The following is a 12,210-nucleotide window of genomic DNA, read 5'->3' on the forward strand; positions in this document are numbered from 1 at the left end:
TGGGTTGATACATAATATAGTGTGGAAGGGCAATGGCCCAGTGGTTAGGGCAGCGGACTCGCGGTCATAGGACTGCGGTTTCGATTCCCAGACCGGCCGTTGCGAGTGTTTATTGAGCGAAAACACCTAAAGCTCCACAAGGCTCCGGCGGGGGATGGTGGCAACCCTGCTGTACTCTTTCACTACAACTCACTCTTTCTTCCTGTTTCTGTTGTGCCTGTAATTCCAAAGGGCCAGCCTTGTCACACTGTGTCACGCTGAATATCCCCCAAGAACTACGTTAAGGGTACACATGTCTGTGGAGTGCTCAGCCACTTGCACGTTAATTTCACGAGCAGGCTGTTCCGTTGATCGGATCAAATGGAACCCTCGTCGTCGTAAGCGACGGAGTGCCAACAACAACAACATAATATAGTAGAAGTATTTTCTACAATACAAATGAGTATTCTTTCTTTTTATTCTTTTACTTGTTTCAGTCATCTGACTGTGGCCATGCTGGAGCACCGCCCTTAGTCGAACAAATCGACCCCATGACTTATTCTTTGTTAGCCTAGTACTTATTCTATCGGTTCTTTTGCCAAACCGCTACGCTGGAGCCACGAGAAATGTTTTCTTAATAAAGATATATGAATATTGGCAGCTTGGGCAAGTGCCTTGTACTGTAGCCTCGGTTTGACCAAAGCCTTTTGAGTAGATTTGATAGACAGAAACTGAAAGAAGCCTGTCGTATATTTATATATATATATATATATATATATATATATATATATATATATATATATATATATATATATATATATATATATATATATACGTATATATTTATGTTTGTGTTTTTCTTTGTTCCCCCACCATCGCTTGACTGCCAGTGTTGGTGTGTTTACGTTCCCTTATCTAGCGGTTCGGCAAAAAAGATCGATAGAATAAGTACCAGGCCTACAAAGAATAAGTCCTGGGGTCGATTTCTCCAGCTAGAAGGCGGTGTTCCAGGATGGCTGCTGTCAAATGACCGAAACTAGTAAAAGAATAAACGAGTAGACTTTGTGCAGAGATATTTTGTCAAGAATCATGAATCCATACTCAAGACAAAAGTCTATAGTCCATGACGGTTCTATTTATTCTACATACAGCTGAACATTTTCCACACGCCATTCCCTTTTATTACAGAACAGTGATTACGTTGACAGGCTGTGGCTATATACGTATTCCTAAATATGAAATATCTGAAAAAATCATAGAATGTTATAGCATGAATACATTCTGATCGTAGATTTGTTTTTATCTAGGATTGACTTAGGGCTAAAGTAACAAAACAATTCATGTAAAAGGGATTCCAGAGAGATGGCAATCTGAATAAGAAAGAGAGAGTTTGGTGGGTGGTCTTGGATTTGAGAGAAAAGACAGGAGAATTTGATGACAAGATAAGGAGATGCTCGTCTGTATTGTGAACTTGTGAAAAGGTTATATACAAGTAGCTAGGGTCTGTTGTGTAATTTATAATTAATACACAAACGCAACGGCGTCGATAAAATCAAATTCGAAAGCGTATGAATAATTTGATATTTTAATACAAACATACAAACAAGCATACATGGATATTTGTACAGTACCATGAGAGAAACACTTAAGAATAATGAAAGCAATTAAACGTAGCAAACAAAACAAATGCTAATTTATATGTTTGCTAATGAGCCATTAAAATTATGAGAGTTATTTTGTAAATTGAATTTTAATTATGAAACCCCAAGTGTCATTGTAATTATATGAATCAGGTAAAAGGGGGAATCATTGAATGACATACCATCATGTTTGTTGTTTTCTTTCTCCAAATAAGAGGAAAAACTTCAATTAATTGCGAAATTTTCCGTTCATTATTTTGCACATTGCTGTTTACCTGATTCGTCTAATTAAATGCTATTAGCCCACTTTAGTTATTTCCCTTAGCTCATCTCATTATATCTATATTTTCAATTATTCAGTTATATATTTTAGTAGGGGAGGAGGTCAGGCAGCATAATGTAAACAGTGTTGTAAGACCTACAGTGTGTTCAGGATAAATTTGACGAATTTCTATGTATCTTTTTTGTTTGTTTGTTTGTTTTAGGAACAGTTTGATACATTAGTGAACAGTCAACGGCTCTGGAGAGCATAAAAACAAAAGTTGTAGTTGAAAATTGGTTAAATAACATGGAGGAATGGAAGTCATTTGAATATATTGGAAAAGAGTTACCTGTATCATCTTGATTCACGCCAGGTTTCAAACTGCCGACATCAAGACTTATTCTCAATGCCCTGCAAACAGAGTAAACAATTTAACGTGACATGGACAGCTGCAACGGAGACTACGATGTCGTGACCAGCAGGAAGTGACGAAGCATTTATTCTGATTCTGGTTTTCTCTCCGCAACTTTGAACAGAACCTTAAGGTCAATTTCAACGGCTTTGTAATGCTGCTGGGGACTGTAAACAAATCCTTGTTGTAGACGGTTACCACTGGAAGGTCACATTTGTTGCAGCAGGATTCAGATCCTTACCAATCCTCCTGAAAGAATCAGAAATGGGTGTTGGAGAAGTTGTACTACTTCACCAGCTCCAATTTCTAACCTGTAATCCCCCGCGATTATAATCCCATGGACTGCTATGTATCATGTGCGTTTGAGAAAGACATCAACTGCTTTGCCTGCAGCACCAAGGCCGAGTTAGTGGCTATGCTCAAGGGGGTTTCCAAAGATTTTCCCATCGATAAAATGAGGAACGCATGCACCAGGTTCCGGAACCGTCTTAAGGAAGCTGAGGGCGACTACTTTAAATAAATTATCTCCCAGTAATAGTCTAAAAGATATTTTCTGAATTTTTAAAATACATTTTTTTAATTTTTGGCTGTACATATCTGTATTTAAAATCACGCCTGTCCAAGGTCAAAGTGCTTCTTACAGGGAGGCCAACATTAACTATACACGGAGAGGAGACAGACACCGTTTAGTTACTTGCTTATTGAAACATCGTATGATGATGAAAACAGTCTTAAATATCATACTGGATTTGTCGTGATAGAAGCTCTTTGCCTCCTTGTCTCTCTCAAAAAGATTCAATAAATAGTTCACCAGATCTGATGTTAAAGCTATATAAAATCTCCTTTATAATTACTACTTTGAATGTATGAACGCTTTAGCAATAACAGAAACAAAAATAACTGATTTATGAGATAGAAAGTAATTCTTGGGATATTGCAGGATTTGCTAAAACTGATTGTCAAAATGTGGAGAACTTATAAAAATATGCATAAATGTGATTTATGATGCGAAAGCAAACATGAAAAGATTGAAGTTTTCTTCGTGTATAAAAATATCTTTAAATCAGTAATACGTAACACAACGATTTTTAGTAGGATGTGTACAATGAGATTGATTGCTAAACCAAACATCTCAATTATCCAGATTTATGTTCCAACAGTTGATTACAGCAGTGCAGAAATGGAGTTATTACATAAGATCTGGTAAACAATGGGCGAACAAAAAAACAAAGACGTACTTGTAATTTAAAATGACAATTATGCATAAGATTGAATCAGATGTTCACCACACTTAGTGACGAAACAATCGGAATGAGTTAGAAAAAAAAAGAAACAAACAGCAGGGGAATAAGATTAGTTGAATTTTCAGAATAGTACAAACTAATTGCAGCCAGCACAATACATCAACGCAAAGCATTAAGAACAATAACATGGCAACCACACAAAGGGATGTATAATAAACAGACCAAATTGGTTCTCGTTATCCATGATACTAAATGGAGCTAAAATATGAGTGTTCCAGAGAGCGATATTATTTTGCTCTTCGTTTAAATGGGCGAAGGTTGGAGCTTATGACTCTTCGATTTTTGGCTATCTACTGCCACCAACTCCATGTTACAAGATTCGTACGAAGACAGGAGGAGATTATCCTGACACCGAATACCTGTTTCGGATTTTCGCAACACAGTGAACTTTGTTGAAGACGCGCGAATACAGATGGTGGATTAAATCAGATGATGGATTAAGTATACCATTTGTGAAATCATTACACAATAATCAAAATAAATACCCAGAGCATCTAGTCTGCCGCTCAAAGTATTCTACCAATACCCTACCTTTAACTGTAGTTTATCGATCTCGAAAGGATATAATGTAAAGCTGATATCGGCGGGATTTCAACTCCGAGTGCACTGACCCGTAACAAATTCTACGGGTTATTTTGTCCTCCTTTTTAACGTCTTTGCTACTTCACGACCCGATATGAGTGGTAATTGCTTACGTTTAATGATGACAATGAATGAAAGCTCAAGAAGCAATAAAATTCTCTCAAGAAGCAATAAAATTCAAGAATAATATCTGTGTTCTTAGAAATTTAAAGATTCGAACTTATAAATTAATGCAGAGATATGAGAAAATTCACACATTTATTATCCTTAAATGTAAAAATTCAAAAATTAACGAGAGCATTCTAAGAAATTATAGCAACAAAAGACGATGAAATTATTGGTAAAAGGTAGAAAGCGAAAAAAATCCCTTGCCAAATAGAAAAGTATTAACTTGCCATAAAAGAAGTGATCGTAAAAAGAAATTATATGAAAATAACACAGAGCGAATGGAACGTTGATTGGCCAAGGAATAGAAATTAAAACGAAAGAAAATAGAGCAGCAAAAATTAATGACAGAGCAATAACCGAAGAAATTTGTACGAAATAGTTAAGGACGTAACCAAACAATTGTGACTCCAATGTTAAGTCTTAAAGATAAATATGGTATTCTACTAACCAAAGCAAATGACGTAACCGACTGATGGAGGATATTCTGAAGGTTTTCATAGTCGTAAATAACAGGAAAATAGGAACAGGTTAAAACAAAGAAAAACTACCTTTCATATCGAATTACTTCAAATTCATAGTGTCTTTGAATAAAATTAGGATAGAGCCGTCTATAGGCAGAGGCTGAATAGCAAAAGGAGAATAAAACATTATTGGATTCAAGAATATGAAAGAAACACTGGACAACAGCAAAAGAGATGAAGAGAAGATTTAGATAGTTTGACAAAAGAAATTGGTGTTCAGAAAATAAGTACAGAAAGTTATAGAAAACTGCTAGAATCACTTTCTTAACTTTGAATAGTTCTAGGGTGGAGATGGCTTCGTTAGAGATTCTCAACGCGAGTCAATGTACTGTTGATTACCGGCATGCCTTGCTTACGGGACAGTTGCATACGGACATCCGGTTTCTGAGTGGATTTTGATGTACAAGTTCTATAAAGACTGGGAAAATGAGTTTGTATTCGAGTTGACAATTAGAGATTATTTCAGATCTTGTGTTTGAAGTGTCTGTTGTATGAATAGTAGAATTTGTTTTCATAGTTAGAAAGAAATTTAAGCAAGTTTTCTTGTTACTAAAAATTATTATTATTGTGTGTAGCAAGTATACCAGGCCACTCAGTAAGAGCAAAGTTTCATAAAGCAATTACGTAGACACTAATCTGAAGAATCTCATCAACACATAAGCTGTATGGGTCATAGTAGTAACTTCCTAAATAAAGAGCTATGCTTTTGCAAAATCAATGCAAAACTGATTCACTGCTCTTCCACGCTAGAGTGTCGTTTCCAGGAGACACATATTCACCTAGATAACACAGTGCAATATTAGAGAAAATCTTCAAGAGCTAATATTTAAATGATAATTAAATGACAAATGATAAGATTACCTTTAGATATACAATCAAAAGAACCATCACTACCTTTTCAATTTATATATGGTATTTGAAAGATCAAACTGAACTTTAATATGACATTCCAGCAACAATTACACACCCTGTTTGTATTTCTGTCATCTCTGTGATTATGAAAAATACTTCAACCTTTCCAGAATAATAGATGCTGCAAATAACTTATAAAGTTCTCGGCTAAAGTACGAATGTAAAAAGTATTTGTACTCTCCCAAGACGAGAGCTGAACGTGCGAGATGCCAACAGCTAAAAACTCACACAGTTATGTGTCTCTAATTAGCTTGTACATTTAGTATCACAGTGGCTCAATAGCACAGAATTATTGTTGCCAGAATATGGTTTATACCTGTTACCTTTTACTTGTTTCAGTCATTAGAACGAGGCCATGCTGGGGCACCGCAACGGTGTAGTCAGAGAAATCGATCACAATATCGATGATTTTCTGAGTTGGTTACAATTTTTTTCGGTCATTTTTAGTCGAACCGTTAATTAATGAGCACAAAGAAGCAAGCACACGGATATATACACACATTCATGTAGATAGATACATACATACGTTCATAGATAAATAGACAGACATACGACGGGCTTCTTTTAGTTTCCATCTACCAGATCAATCCACAAAGCTTTGGTCGGCCCAGGATTCTACTAACACATTTTCGGAAGCTGCCACTCGGAACCATGAACTCGGAACCATGTGGTTGAGAAATAAACTTCTTAATGCGTAGACACCAGATATGTATCGTAAAAATATACTTCAAATATATTTCCCACCAGAAATGTAGCTTAAAAATGTTGGCACTCCATCGCTTACGACGTCGAGGGTTCCAGTTTCACGGAATAGCCTGCTCGTGAAATTAAATATAATCAGCGATGCTCCGACCTCTGATGCTAGGTTTCAGACAAAATGAACAAAGTACTATAACCGATCAAACAAGCCCCGCTAATTACATGGTTGAGTTTGTTTTCTAAGAAAGAAAAAACTAAACTGCTATTTCTAGCACGTCTAGTGACCATGTACACGCTTGGAGTCTCAACCTCTTGGGTCCAGAAAATATTGTCAATGATTATACTTGATACATTTGTTCCATTTAAATACTACCTCTAAGAAAATACGTCACATTAGAGCAAGTATATTCGATACATTATCATGAATAAATAGTGTGCACACCGATATCTTGTATCTAGTTGCGAGACATCACTCATTAGACAAATGTACTTTTTAATAACGGTGTATTTCATTTCCCACATGCATAATTAGCGCTGCACCTAACAAATAATCATAGTTAATTACATGTATTTGGTGTCATTTGAACTCAATGAAGAATCAAGTACGTATCTCACGAAGTAGTAATTCACTATTTTAAATCGCCATTTTTCTGTCGGCATTCCTTAATTGTGGTGCGTTCAGTTCTCTCATTATTCTCTGGAACTTTCTGTGATACGTGTAAAATATCAATTTCAAGTTATAATTTTATTACTTTTCATAGTCTGTCGAATCCAAGAACGACGAATCCACAAGTTCTTGCTAAGCAATCTGCACTGATTGTTTGTTTATATATTGATCCTATGTTTGTGCTGTACAGGAGGTAACGAGTGCGCAATGTGCCACACATCAGATGTCTCGAGTTGATCGCAGAGCAACGGTGAAATGAAGTGTTTTGTTCAGGAACACAAACTCACTGCCCTGTCCAGGAATCATCTATAGAACGCCTTTGTGGAATTGAAGTCGCAGAAGTTTAGTCCCGGACGGCAGAGTTGCTTATGAGCAACGCCGCACTCACGGTGCCATTCGCCTAGCTTCGGTCTCTGTTTTATCCACGACTGCAGTTCGGCCAAAGAGACGAGCTGCGGAAAAGCGCGCCGCACAAACGGTGACCGCACTTGTTCACCGTCGTCTATGAAACGCCGGAGATGTCGCAGTCTCAGTGCATGTCTGCGCATTAGACAGATAGATAGACAGACAGGCAGACAGACAGGCAGGTAGGCAGGCAGACAGACAGACAGACAGACAGACAGACAGACAGACAGACAGACAGATAGATAGATGTGCCGTGCGTGTGTTTTTGTATCAGTGTTTTCCCCATAGCCACAGGTGTTCGTTTGATTGCGTCTCCGTAAATTAGGTGATGCTAGATTGATCATCGATAGACTTATTTCTACCACTAAACTCTTAAATTCCATGCCCCAGCATAGCCGCAAATTAATGATTGCAGCAAGTAAACGGTAAACGATAAAAGTTTGAAGATTATAATACTACGACGAGTTTTTTTGTTTTTTTGTTTTTTTTTATAATCCTCCTTAACATTTACATTCTTCAAATTATTTTTTAATTATGTTTGTGTAAAGTCATTAAGTAGGCAACATAGTAAAACATAATCAGTTTCTATTACATTGATTATATTCGAAAGAATGCTCAGAAGAACAGAAAAGATATAATATAAAAATATAATGGACGAGCTTTAAGTAAAAGATTTCGTTTTTGTTTCTTACGTTTATTTATCACTGCATTATTGATAATTTGAAAATGAAAACTAGACACTGGTTTATTCCAATTACAAAGATAAATGAATTTGTTTAAACAGAACAACAGAACAATATTGAAAACGGTTTCGTTTGTGTTTTGTTTTTCATTTACTTATATTTGTTTGTTAATTTTTAACAAAAAAAAAATTATATATTTTTCTGGCTGAACTATCAATATTTGCAAGTTATTTCCTGATAATTAAACTTGATTTTCGATGATTCTTTATTTCCAATATGTTAATTAAAATACCATATTTGACAATTTAAGTGTACATGAGGATTCTTTCAATTCATTTTTCGAACAAGCAACTTTAGATGTAATTGTCTGCTGATTTTATTTAGTGTGTAAAATGTAATGTTTTTTTTTCTTTTCTTTTCTTTTACTCTTTGGTAATTATTTCGTTTCCAGTCAATAAAATAAACGTTGATCAATACAATTAAACTACATTAAAGCAGTTTAAGCCGGCAAACGTAACAATATAAAAATTATCGGTCTCCAAGGAATGAAACGACCAGCCCATTAAGCAAACGCGCGCGCGCGCGCACAAACACACACACACACAAACACACAGGTATACATTTCTTTTATTTTTGGCTTCAATCACTAGGCGGCTGCCATGCTGAAGTACCATTTTGAAGAATTCTTGTCGAACGGATCGACCCCACCACCAGAACTTTTTTTTAATCTGGTACTTATTCAATCGGTTATTTTGCCGAAGTGCTAAGTAACGGTAACGTACACAAACCAACGCCTTTTGTCCAACGATGGCACTGGAAAAACTAAAACACACACACACACTCATATATATATATATATATATATATATATATATATATATATATATATATATATATATATATATATATTCCAATATGTGAACGCGTGTGCATCGTTGGTGATTTTCTTTCTCCGTCTTCCCTTCTTTGGACTTTTTCTATATTTCTGATGAAGAGCTCCGCTCGAAATGTGAAATTCTCTTTCTTTTCTTTCCTTTCCTGAGCGTCCAATAACACTGTACTTATTCCACGTCCTCGCGTTGTTGTTTTTTCGTGTTCTTTCTTGCTTGTTCATGTTTGAATTGTATATATATATATATATATATATATATATATATATATATATATATATATATATGGAGAAGTGTAGGTTATTGGTTCTACCAAACAGGGAGCAACACAAGATCGGATCTGTTTTTTTGTTTTTTAATATAACGTAAGGTTTTCATACCACCACTACAGTCTTATATTATTAATGCAGTGTACCTCTTAGGCATTACTTTCCAATGCGTTTTTCAAAGACAGTAATAAGTAATTTGAGAGAACATTGTTTATAATTTCCTTGAAGGCCGGGAGGCCTGGTAGAGATTCCCTGTGTGGCTCGTATACAAATCAAATATTTATGTACTTCCGTTGCTTAGACAGCTCTCTATCGGATGTAATGTTCGCGAATATGTGGTTGTTTAATTTAATATAACATAAACCCAAGAAATCTCTTCGTGACCGCACGATCCGCATGAAACAACAGCTAAATCTTCATAAAATCACATCCTTCTGTTTTACAAAATCTAAAATATTGATAACGACGTCATACATGCACTACACCTGAGAAACAGAATATGGGAAGGTCACGACTAGACTGTTTTTCATCGTAGATCTTCATGAGTGTTTACCCAGGGTTAAACAGCAACAATATATGATTCATAAAACTCTGAGCCCAAAACCTGAAATTAGTATGAGGTATACAGTGTGTTATTGTTGTTGTTGCTGTTGCTGCTTTTGCTACTGTTGTTATTGTTGTTGAGGCTGCTGTTGTTGTTGTTCATTCTTCTTCTTCTTGTCAGTGTCGTTCTAGGTGACTGATGGCCATCATATTTAGTATAGCAAAACATGGTGCCACACCAGTAACCATCAGATATGTTTATCAAATTCTACATAATTCCATGTAGTATATATCTATACCACATGATACTGCCTAATTCTGTGTGCTCTTTTCTCTAAAAGAGGTGCGTGTAATGCTGTATGATATTTGAAATACCTGCATTTGTCTGAGTTGTTCAAATACACGTCACTACCCACCATCCCGTGTTATTTCTCTTCGTTCCTTTTTGCATAAGTTATGCAAAGATCAGACAACTGTGGTGCTGATGACAGCTATTCAGGCAGAAACACGTGTCCATGATTTTGTTTATATCGCCAGACGTTTTCCTTAATGATATGATAATTTGGAGAGAACTCTTAAATCTTTCGATTATCTTCCCTTCTCAAGTGAAGCTTGCCTTACATTTTATTTGATAATTACGACACACCCTCAAGAACCGGAAATGTTTTAATAAATCAATATTTTCCTGTTGCATGGTATATATAATAAACATAACTACATTCAGCATCACTGCTATTTCTACTTTGTCATGAGACCACATAGAGGCAATCTTGTTCATCACGCATTTTTTCTTTTTTTTTTTGCGGAGGGGAAGGGGTGATTAATAACTTATGTTGTGAATTGGGAAAATAAATATGCAAAACCAAGTTAAAACCAAGTTGTATTCCACATGGAAATAAAACCTCTATCTGATCAAAGACACTTGTTCATGGGCCATTGCCTAGACGAAGAAATTTGCATTTCCCTCTACTGAATAAATTTAAAAGATTTTCTTTTAAACTTATTCAACTATCTTCAAATCCCATTCGGTGTTAGTCTGTGTAAAGCGCTTATATTATATGCTTTTGGTGGAGTACGGCGAACGTTTCTTTGCAAAAGAAACGAATGGCGAGTTGCATAACAAAGTGTATCGATGCTGTACACGTGTGTGCAGACGGTGTGGGCGTGCATGTATATATATATATATATATATATATATATATATATATACGTGTGTGTTTTGTACGTGTATGTGTGTATTATATATATATACATATATATATATATATATATATATATATATATATATATATATATATATATATATATATATATATAATACTTGCGGAAAAAATAGATATTATTATTGGGATAACATACACACACATACGTATATATATATATATATATATATATATATATATATATATATATATATATATATATATATATGGGTAATCTTCAAGTTTAGGGGGATAAAAAAAATAAATAAAAATATTCAAGGGAAATAACTGAACGACTTACCAGTATTATCCGTTTTCTTCTAGCTGTTTATAAATAAATCACACCCTAACCCTAATCCTAACCCTAACCCTAACCCTAACCCTAACCCTAACCCTAACGTCAATCAAATCACGTGTGTGATTTATTTATAAACAGAGATGTACGGAGAATACTGGTAAGACGTTCAGTTACTTCCCTTGAATATTTTTATTTATTTTTTTTATCCCCCTAAACTTGAAGATTACCTATATGTATGTATATATATATATATATATATATATATATATATATATATATATATATATATATATATATATATATGCACACACACACACACACAGACACACTCAAATATAGCTAGTTGTAAAATCTCAAGAAGAGATCAGAATAGTAACTATACTAACAAGTAAAGTCAGTCGCCACATCAAAGCAGCTGTTCCATTTTATTACTAGTTTAGCCCCAAGCAGATCTTCCGCGACCTGGTTATCGTATATTGTATTTCAAAGGTGCACCATCGAACCGATAACCAGCTGGCGGAAATGAAAGAAACTGTGTGTGCAACGTAATAGGTAGTCGACTTTGCAATAGATAAGGAGATCATGTGATTCAGCATGTGAAAGTGCAAAACTATACCTCGGCGGGCGAAGTATTATGGAATAAGGGATGCTGCCCAAATATATATAAAAGGTTTCCGAACAATGTCTCTAAATATCTGTTCCTGTATCGCTCTCTCTCTCTCTCTCTCTCTCTCTCTCTCTCTCTCTCTCTCTCTCTCTCTCTCTCTCTCTCTC

The sequence above is a fragment of the Octopus bimaculoides genome, chromosome 23, assembly GCF_046866305.1.
Source record: "Octopus bimaculoides isolate indiv1 chromosome 23, ASM4686630v1, whole genome shotgun sequence".
Classification (NCBI taxonomy): Eukaryota; Metazoa; Mollusca; class Cephalopoda; order Octopoda; family Octopodidae; genus Octopus; species Octopus bimaculoides.